Here is an 11014-nt window from a genome sequence, read left to right as displayed (position 1 = left end):
CATAGTGTTAAATAGGTAAATAGGTTGAAGTAGTGGAAGTAGGAGAGGAGACTGTAAGGCAATCCGAGCAGAAGAATTGCAGAAATGCAGGTGAGAAAAGCAGTGTAGGCTCAAGGGGTGTAGATTTAGTATGAAATGAGTCAAAAGCGTAGATAAAGTGGGTGCAGAAATGTATTTGGAGTGTAAGAAATGAAAGGATTGTGAGAGGTTTAAGAAGCAATGGTAATTATGTTAGATGTTTTAAGTGTTTGCAGGTAAAATTGCATTGGTGCAGCTGTGCTTATAAAACAAAATTACAATAATACAGATACAGGCATTTGTAGGTGAAATGGATGGTTTATGAAATGTCCAAGTAAGGTAGTTCTGTGCTATGTAATCAGATGCAACAATCAGGAGGTGAGTGATCTGAGGAGTAAGTGACTCACATTTGTTATTAGTTCTTCAGTTTTCTTTGTTTTGTTAGATTGGTGTGCTTCTGTTTTCCTTCTTTTTCACTTCGATTGAACGCTGATTGAACACTGCTGTTATGTGTCAATTTTATCACGCTTTGATAAAAATGCACGCTTAGATCAATAAATGCACAGCCAAATGGCTTTGCACAGCCTACACCATTGGACTTAAGTAGAAGACTATTACAAGTGAAACCAATAATTGAAATCTGTAACCACACCCCACCCCCTCAAATGCCAGGCAATAAATTACCTTAAAAACAACAACCAGGCATTCCACAAAGATTAAACTGGGTCTATATCATTCAAAACTTTAAAAAAGTACTTCAAAATCACATACTATGCAATAATGTTTCAATTTGCATAACCCAGCAGAATTAGCTTTGCATATATAGATATAGTGCAGCAGAATATATTGGTGGTTGTAGTCAATTGTAATTACCTGTAGGTGACAAGAAGAGAAGAAACGTCAATTCACAATCGATATCAGCTGAAGATAAATTAACGCTGATTGAACGCTGCTGTTATGTGTCAATTTTATCACGCTTTGATAAAAATGCACGCTTAGATCAATAAATGCACAGCCAAACGGCTTTGCACAGCCTACACCATTGGACTTAAGTAGAAGACTATTACAAGTGAAACCAATAATTGAAATCTGTAACCACACCCCACCCCCTCAAATGCCAGGCAATAAATTACCTTAAAAACAACAACCAGGCATTCCACAAAGATTAAACTGGGTCTATATCATTCAAAACTTTAAAAAAGTACTTAAAAATCACATACTATGCAATAATGTTTCAATTTGCATTACCCAGCAGAATTAGCTTTGCATATATAGATATAGTGCAGCAGAATATATTGGTGGTTGTAGTCAATTGTAATTACCTGTAGGTGACAAGAAGAGAAGAAACGTCAATTCACAATCGATATCAGCTGAAGATAAATTAACGCTGATTGAACGCTGCTGTTATGTGTCAATTTTATCACGCTTTGATAAAAATGCACGCTTGGATCAATAAATGCACAGCCAAACGGCTTTGCACAGCCTACACCATTGGACTTAAGTAGAAGACTATTACAAGTGAAACCAATAATTGAAATCTGTAACCACACCCCAACCCCTCAAATGCCAGGCAATAAATTACCTTAAAAACAACAACCAGGCATTCCACAAAGATTAAACTGGGTCTATATCATTCAAAACTTTAAAAAAGTACTTCAAAATCACATACTATGCAATATTGTTTCAATTTGCATTACCCAGCAGAATTAGCTTTGCATATATAGATATAGTGCAGCAGAATATATTGGTGGTTGTAGTCAATTGTAATTACTCAGCAGAATTAGCTTTTCATATATAGATATAGTGCAGCAGAATATATTGGTGGTTGTAGTCAATTGTAATTACCCAGCAGAATTAGCTTTGCAAATATAGATATAGTGCAGCAGAATATATTGGTGGTTGTAGTCAATTGTAATTACCCAGCAGAATTAGCTTTGCATATATATAGTGCAGCAGAATATATTGGTGGTTGTAGTAAATTGTAATTACCCAGCAGCAGCTCTACTGCACTCAACATCACCAGTGCTCACAATATATATATAATGCTATATACTATGCCATAGTGGTGCTTACTATATAACACCTCCTACTGCGTTCCCCCTGGCAATGAGCATGACACCCAGAGAGTGAAACCCCTGGCAATGAGCATGACACCCAGCACGTGAAACTCTTGGCATTGAGCAGTTTTTGTAAAAGTAATTAGAAGCTTTACTGTAGGGCATAGTGTATCACAGATATTGTGGTGAGTGACATAATATGTTCCAAAGGGCATTAATGTGTGGGGCTTAACATGGTGGAAATTACTGTACTTTTTTCCCTGTGGTGGCCGAGGTCTGTTGGTGCAGGGTCAAGAACTGGGGTGTAAGGTAGTCTTTGCCTGCAAGGCTACGCTCATTTTATGGAGACCATACCCATACATTTAAGTGTGGCATATACCTGCGCTTGCTCGCGGGGTGAGAACATCTCCCTAATTGAATTCAGCGATATGAATAGAGGTTGTGCAGCAGCCACAGAAAGGGTTAATCTCTGCAGCTTGTCACTAAATTACATTGTTGCAATTTTAGCTGGGAGCTGCAATAATTACTCTAATACATAACACAGCCAACACTTCTATATTCACACAATATACTGCATGGTGAATATAGCAGTGGGTTGCAGAGAAAAAAAATATGCTGGCAAAAAAATCCAATTGAGTGATAAAACAGCTCTTCATTTTCTGGCTTTATTTTTATGCTAACAAATTTGTTCTCTGAAAAGTGTCCACAAAGCCAAGTATCTGATTAACACCTTTGTAGGGATGGTTTTTCACCTATTACTAAATTAAACTTGCTTCATTGGAAAGGCAGCAAGATGCATCGTCATTTCAATATCTACTGAAATAATACAGGTTGACACCAGGAAACATTAACGCCACTGCATCCTTGCTGCTTTCTCATGTGGAAGTCTGTTTAATGTGAAAACAAGGTGATATCTAATTAGCACACAGGTAAGGAATTAAGAAAATCTTTATTTAAGGGTGAAGATGTTTCTCACAAAATCGTTACCCCAATGCATCATTGAAATTCAAGCTGGAAAGATGATTTTAATATATCAATTGTACATTTTGTATTGCTCTTCTGGTGACAATGTAGTTTGTTTTTGTCAATTACCATTTTAATAATAGGGTAAAGAAAATTAAGTGGATTTTTGAAAGAAAACAATACTGTCAATATACTATTAAACAAATTAAAATGGTAAAAGTTATTGTACTTTAAGTAAAAATAAAAGAGCTAAAATATCAATCCCAATTTTGGATTACTTTAATAAAAAAAAAATGCATATAGCAGAGGATAGTTTCAATCTGCCTACCTCTGGGTTATCGGCCCAGCATGCTTCCATTGCAGTACTCTGCTGCACATGTAAGTGCAAGAGATCCTGAAGCACTCACTCATCATGGGAAAGTACCAATGTGTTTCTTTGTTGGTTGATGGAAGAAACATCTTACAAAAACTCTCCAGATTATTGACTTTTTAAAGTTTTTCTAGGAAACGTTCTAGATGAATGCTTATTAGCCTTTGTCAGTATGTACTTTTTGCAAAGTGTCTCTGTGGCGCAATCGGTTAGTGTGTTCGGCTATTAACCAAAAGGTTGGTGGTTCAATCCCACCCAGGGATGTAATTGACCTTGTGATCGGATTTTGGTGATATTTAAGTAGACAAGTCAAAATTTCAAACCCCCTGTTATGGTGTGGGTACCTGGCCTTCCCTTATGTAATCAGAGTTAGATTTGATTCAGTGATTTTATAAAAACAGCTAGGAAGCACAATTTAGCAGTAGGTTGCAGAGAAAAAAAATATGCTGGCAGAAAAATCCAATTGAGTGATTAAACAGCTCTTCATTTTCTGGCTTTATTTTTATGCTAACAAATTTGTTCTCTGAAAAGTGTCCACAAAGCCAAGTCTCTGATTAACACCTTTGTAAGGATGGTTTTTCACCTATTACTAAATTAAACTTGCTTCATTGGAAAGGCAGCAAGATGCATCCTCATTTCAATGTCTACTGAAATAATACAGGTTGACACCAGGAAACATTAATGCCACTGCATCCTTGCTGCTTTCTCATGTGGAAGTCTGTTTAATGTGAAAACAAGGTGATATCTAATTAGCACACAGGTAAGGAATTAAGAAAATCTTTATTTAAGGGTAAAGATGTTTCTCACAAAATCGTTGCCCCAATGCATCATTGAAATTCAACCTGGAAAGATGATTTTAATATATCACTTGTACATTTTGTATTGCTCTTCTGGTGACAATGTAGTTTGTTTTTGTCAATTACCATTTTAATAATAGGGTAAAGAAAATTAAGTGGATTTTTGAAAGAAAACAATACTGTCAATATACTATTAAAACAAATTAAAATGGTAAAAGTTATTGTACTTTAAGTAAAAATAAAAGAGCAAAAATATCCATCCCAGTTTTGGATTACTTTAATTAACAAAAAAAATGCATATAGCAAAGGATAGTTTCAATCTGCCTACCACTGGGTTATGGGCCCAGCATGCTTCCATTGCAGTACTCTGCTGCACATGTAAGTGCAAGAGATCCTGAAGCACTCACTCATCATGGGAAAGTACCAATGTGTTTCTTTGTTGGTTGATGGAAGAAACATCTTACAAAAACTCTCCAGATTATTGACTTTTTAAAGTTTTTCTAGGAAACGTTCTAGATGAATGCTTATGAGCCTTTGTCAGTATTTACTTTTTGCAAAGTGTCTCTGTGGCGCAATCGGTTAGTGTGTTTGGCTATTAACCAAAAGGTTGGTGGTTCAATCCCACCCAGGGATGTAATTGACCTTGTGATCGGATTTTGGTGATATTTAAGTAGACAAGTCAAAATTTCAAACCCCCTCTTATTGTGTAGGGTACCTAGCCTTCTCTGATGTAATCAGAGTTAGATTTGATTCAGTGATTTTATAAAAACAGCTAGGAAGCACAATTTAGCAGTGGGTTGCAGAGAAAAAGAAATATGCTGGCAAAAAAATCCAATTGAGTGATTAAACAGCTCTTCATTTCTGGCTTTATTTTTATGCTAACAAATTTGTTCTCTGAAAAGTGTCCACAAAGCCAAGTCTCTGATTAACACCTTTGTAGGGATGGTTTTTCACCTATTACTAAATTAAACTTGCTTCATTGGAAAGGCAGCAAGATGCATCCTCATTTCAATGTCTACTGAAATAATACAGGTTGACACCAGGAAACATTAACGCCACTGCATCCTTGCTGCTTTCTCATGTGGAAGTCTGTTTAATGTGAAAACAAGGTGATATCTAATTAGCACACAGGTAAGGAATTAAGAAAATCTTTATTTAAGGGTGAAGATGTTTCTCACAAAATCGTTGCCCCAATGCATCATTGAAATTCAAGCTGGAAAGATGATTTTAATATATCACTTGTACATTTTGTATTGCTCTTCTGGTGACAATGTATTTTGTTTTTGTCAATTACCATTTTAATAATAGGGTAAAGAAAATTAAGTGGATTTTTGAAAGAAAACAATACTGTCAATATACTATTAAAACAAATTAAAATGGTAAAAGTTATTGTACTTTAAGTAAAAATAAAAGAGCAAAAATATCAATCCCAGTTTTGGATTACTTTAATTAACAAAAAAAATGCATATAGCAAAGGATAGTTTCAATCTGCCTATCTCTGGGTTATCGGCCCAGCATGCTTCCATTGCAGTACTCTGCTGCACATGTAAGTGCAAGAGATCCTGAAGCACTCACTCATCATGGGAAAGTACCAATGTGTTTCTTTGTTGGTTGATGGAAGAAACATCTTACAAAAACTCTCCAGATTATTGACTTTTTAAAGTTTTTCTAGGAAACGTTCTAGATGAATGCTTATTATCCTTTGTCAGTATTTACTTTTTGCAAAGTGTCTCTGTGGCGCAATCGGTTAGTGTGTTCGGCTATTAACCAAAAGGTTGGTGGTTCAATCCCACCCAGGGATGTAATTGACCTTGTGATCGGATTTTGGTGATATTTAAGTAGACAAGTCAAAATTTCAAACCCCCTCTTATTGTGTAGGGTACCTAGCCTTCTCTGATGTAATCAGAGTTAGATTTGATTCAGTGATTTTATAAAAACAGCTAGGAAGCACAATTTAGCAGTGGGTTGCAGAGAAAAAGAAATATGCTGGCAAAAAAATCCAATTGAGTGATTAAACAGCTCTTCATTTCTGGCTTTATTTTTATGCTAACAAATTTGTTCTCTGAAAAGTGTCCACAAAGCCAAGTCTCTGATTAACACCTTTGTAGGGATGGTTTTTCACATATTACTAAATTAAACTTGCTTCATTGGAAAGGCAGCAAGATGCATCCTCATTTCAATGTCTACTGAAATAATACAAGTTGACACCAGGAAACATTAACGCCACTGCATCCTTGCTGCTTTCTCATGTGGAAGTCTGTTTAATGTGAAAACAAGGTGATATCTAATTAGCACACAAGTAAGGAATTAAGAAAATCTTTATTTAAGGGTGAAGATGTTTCTCACAAAATTGTTGCCCCAATGCATCATTGAAATTCAAGCTGGAAAGATGATTTTAATATATCACTTGTACATTTTGTATTGCTCTTCTGGTGACAATGTAGTTTGTTTTTGTCAATTACCATTTTAATAGTAGGGTAAAGAAAATTAAGTGGATTTTTGAAAGAAAACAATACTGTCAATATACTATTAAAACAAATTAAAATGGTAAAAGTTATTGTACTTTACGTAAAAATAAAAGAGGCAAAATATCAATCCCAGTTTTGGATTACTTTAATTAACAAAAAAAAATGCATATAGCAGAGGATAGTTTCAATCTGCCTACCTCTGGGTTATGGGCCCAGCATGCTTCCATTGCTGTACTCTGCTGCACATGTAAGTGCAAGAGATCCTGAAGCACTCACTCATCATGGGAAAGTACCAATGTGTTTCTTCGTTGGTTGATGGAAGAAACATCTTACAAAAACTCTCCAGATTATTGACTTTTTAAAGTTTTTCTAGGAAACGTTTTAGATGAATGCTTATTAGCCTTTGTCAGTATTTACTTCTGCAAAGTGTCTCTGTGGCGCAATCAGTTAGTGTGTACGGCTACTAACCAAAAGGTTGGTGGTTCAATCACACCCAGGGACGTAATTGACCTTGTGATCAGATTTTGGTGATCTTTAAGTAGACAAGTCAAAATTTCAAACCCCCTGTTATGGTGTAGGGTACCTGGCCTTCTCTGATGTAATCAGAGTTAGATTTGATTCAGTGATTTTATAAAAACAGCTAGGAAGCACAATTTAGCAGTGGGTTGCAGAGAAAAAGAAATATGCTGGCAAAAAAATTCAATTGAGTGATTAAACAGCTCTTCATTTTCTGGCTTTATTTTTATGCTAACAAATTTGTTCTCTGAAAAGTGTCCACAAAGCCAAGTCTCTGATTAACACCTTTGTAGGGATGGTTTTTCACCTATTACTAAATTAAACTTGCTTCATTGGAAAGGCAGCAAGATGCATCCTCATTTCAATGTCTACTGAAATAATACAGGTTGACACCAGGAAACATTAACGCCACTGCATCCTTGCTGCTTTCTCATGTGGAAGTCTGTTTAATGTGAAAACAAGGTGATATCTAATTAGCACACAGGTAAGGAATTAAGAAAATCTTTATTTAAGGGTGAAGATGTTTCTCACAAAATCGTTGCCCCAATGCATCATTGAAATTCAAGCTGGAAAGATGATTTTAATATATCACTTGTACATTTTGTATTGCTCTTCTGGTGACAATGTAGTTTGTTTTTGTCAATTACCATTTTAATAATAGGGTAAAGAAAATTAAGTGGATTTTTGAAAGAAAACAATACTGTCAATATACTATTAAAACAAATTACAATGGTAAAAGTTATTGTACTTTAAGTAAAAATAAAAGAGCCAAAATATCAATCCCAGTTTTGGATTACTTTAATTAACAAACAAAAAAATGCATATAGCAGAGGATAGTTTCAATCTGCCTACCTCTGGGTTATGGGCCCAGCATGCTTCCATTGCAGTACTCTGCTGCACATGTAAGTGCAAGAGATCCTGAAGCACTCACTCATCATGGGAAAGTACCAATGTGTTTCTTCGTTGGTTGATGGAAGAAACATCTTACAAAAACTCTCCAGATTATTGACTTTTTTAAGTTTTTCTAGGAAACGTTTTAGATGAATGCTTATTAGCCTTTGTCAGTATGTACTTTTGCAAAGTGTCTCTGTGGCGCAATCAGTTAGTGTGTACGGCTATTAACCAAAAGGTTGGTGGTTCAATCCCACCCAGGGACGTAATTGACCTTGTTATCAGATTTTGGTGATCTTTAAGTAGACAAGTCAAATTTCATACCCCCTGTTATGGTTTAGGGTACCTGGCCTTCTCTGATGTAATCAGAGTTAGATTTGATTCAGTGATTTTATAAAAACATCTAGGAAGCACAATTTAGCAGTGGGTTGCAGAGAAAAAAAATATGCTGGCAAAAAAATCAAATTGCGTGATTAAACAGCTCTTAATTTTCTTGCTTTATTTTTATGCTAACAAATTTGTTCTCTGAAAAGTGTCCACAAAGCCAAGTCTCTGATTAACACCTTTGTAGGGATGGTTTTTCACCGATTACTAAATTAAACTTGCTTCATTGGAAAGGCAGCAAGATGCATCCTCATTTCAATGTCTACTGAAATAATACAGGTTGACACCAGGAAACATTAACGCCACTGCATCCTTGCTGCTTTCTCATGTGGAAGTCTGTTTAATGTGAAAACAAGGTGATATCTAATTAGCACACAGGTAAGGAATTACGAAAATCTTTATTTAAGGGTGAAGATGTTTCTCACAAAATTGTTGCCCCAATGCATCATTGAAATTCAAGCTGGAAAGATGATTTTAATATATCACTTGTACATTTTGTATTGCTCTTCTGGTGACAATGTAGTTTGTTTTTGTCAATTACCATTTTAATAACAGGGTAAAGAAAATTAAGTGGATTTTTGAAAGAAAACTATACTGTCAATATACTATTAAAACAAATTAAAATGGTAAAAGTTATTGTACTTTAAGTAAAAATAAAAGAGCAAAAATATCAATCCCAGTTTTGATTACTTAAATTAACAAAAAAAAATGCATATAGCAAAGGATAGTTTCAATCTGCCTACCTCTGGGTTATGGGTCCAGCATGCTTCCATTGCAGTACTCTGCTGCACATGTAAGTGCAAGAGATCCTGAAGCACTCACTCATCATGGGAAAGTACCAATGTGTTTCTTCGTTGGTTGATGGAAGAAACATCTTACAAAAACTCTCCAGATTATTGATTTTTTAATGTTTTTCTAGGAAACGTTCTAGATGTATGCCTATTAGCCTTTGTCAGTATGCAGTTTTTGCAAAGTGTCTCTGTGGCGCAATTGGTTAGTGTGTTCGGCTATAAACCAAAAGGTTGGTGGTTCAATCCCACCCAGGGACGTAATTAAACTTGTGATCAGATTTTGGTGATATTTAAGTAGACAAGTCAAAATTTCAAACCCCCTGTTATGGTGTAGGGTACCTGGCCTTCTCTGATGTAATCAGAGTTAGATTTGATTCAGTGATTTTATAAAAACAGCTAGGAAGCACAATTTAGCAGTGGGTTGCAGAGAAAAAAAATATGCTGGCAGAAAAATCCAATTGAGTGATTAAACAGCTCTTCATTTTCTGGCTTTATTTTTATGCTAACAAATTTGTTCTCTGAAAAGTGTCCACAAAGCCAAGTCTCTGATTAACACCTTTATAGGGATGGTTTTTCACCTATTACTAAATTAAACTTGCTTCATTGGAAAGGCAGCAAGATGCATCCTCATTTCAATGTCTACTGAAATAATACAGGTTGACACCAGGAAACATTAACGCCACTGCATCCTTGCTGCTTTCTCATGTGGAAGTCTGTTTAATGTGAAAACAAGGTGATATCTAATTAGCACACAGGTAAGGAATTAAGAAAATCTTTATTTAAGGGTGAAGATGTTTCTCACAAAATCGTTGCCCCAATGCATCATTGAAATTCAAGCTGGAAAGATGATTTTAATATATCACTTGTACATTTTGTATTGCTCTTCTGGTGACAATGTAGTTTGTTTTTGTCAATTACCATTTTAATAACAGGGTAAAGAAAATTAAGTGGATTTTTGAAAGAAAACTATACTGTCAATATACTATTAAAACAAATTAAAATGGTAAAAGTTATTGTACTTTAAGTAAAAATAAAAGAGCAAAAATATCAATCCCAGTTTTGATTACTTAAATTAACAAAAAAAAATGCATATAGCAAAGGATAGTTTCAATCTGCCTACCTCTGGGTTATGGGTCCAGCATGCTTCCATTGCAGTACTCTGCTGCACATGTAAGTGCAAGAGATCCTGAAGCACTCACTCATCATGGGAAAGTACCAATGTGTTTCTTCGTTGGTTGATGGAAGAAACATCTTACAAAAACTCTCCAGATTATTGATTTTTTAATGTTTTTCTAGGAAACGTTCTAGATGTATGCCTATTAGCCTTTGTCAGTATGCAGTTTTTGCAAAGTGTCTCTGTGGCGCAATTGGTTAGTGTGTTCGGCTATAAACCAAAAGGTTGGTGGTTCAATCCCACCCAGGGACGTAATTAAACTTGTGATCAGATTTTGGTGATATTTAAGTAGACAAGTCAAAATTTCAAACCCCCTGTTATGGTGTAGGGTACCTGGCCTTCTCTGATGTAATCAGAGTTAGATTTGATTCAGTGATTTTATAAAAACAGCTAGGAAGCACAATTTAGCAGTGGGTTGCAGAGAAAAAAAATATGCTGGCAGAAAAATCCAATTGAGTGATTAAACAGCTCTTCATTTTCTGGCTTTATTTTTATGCTAACAAATTTGTTCTCTGAAAAGTGTCCACAAAGCCAAGTCTCTGATTAACACCTTTATAGGGATGGTTTTTCACCTATTACTAAATT

General features: G+C 35.4%; 3 non-coding genes across 3 annotated transcripts; all 3 read left to right on the top strand.

Moving 5' to 3' along the window:
* Positions 1 to 4765: 4765 nt before the first annotated feature.
* TRNAN-AUU (transfer RNA asparagine (anticodon AUU)) lies at positions 4766 to 4839 on the top strand. The gene has a single exon. It is a non-coding gene; the product is annotated as a tRNA-Asn (tRNA).
* A 4600-nt stretch (positions 4840 to 9439) lies between these two features.
* On the top strand, positions 9440 to 9513 carry TRNAY-AUA (transfer RNA tyrosine (anticodon AUA)). The gene has a single exon. It is a non-coding gene; the product is annotated as a tRNA-Tyr (tRNA).
* Positions 9514 to 10607: 1094 nt separating this feature from the next.
* Positions 10608 to 10681, top strand: TRNAY-AUA (transfer RNA tyrosine (anticodon AUA)). Its single transcript has one exon. It is a non-coding gene; the product is annotated as a tRNA-Tyr (tRNA).
* Positions 10682 to 11014: the final 333 nt, after the last annotated feature.

This window comes from Pseudophryne corroboree, unplaced genomic scaffold (genome assembly GCF_028390025.1).
Source record: "Pseudophryne corroboree isolate aPseCor3 unplaced genomic scaffold, aPseCor3.hap2 scaffold_591, whole genome shotgun sequence".
In the NCBI taxonomy this organism is placed as follows: Eukaryota; Metazoa; Chordata; class Amphibia; order Anura; family Myobatrachidae; genus Pseudophryne; species Pseudophryne corroboree.
This window is presented reverse-complemented; position numbering and strand designations above follow the sequence as displayed.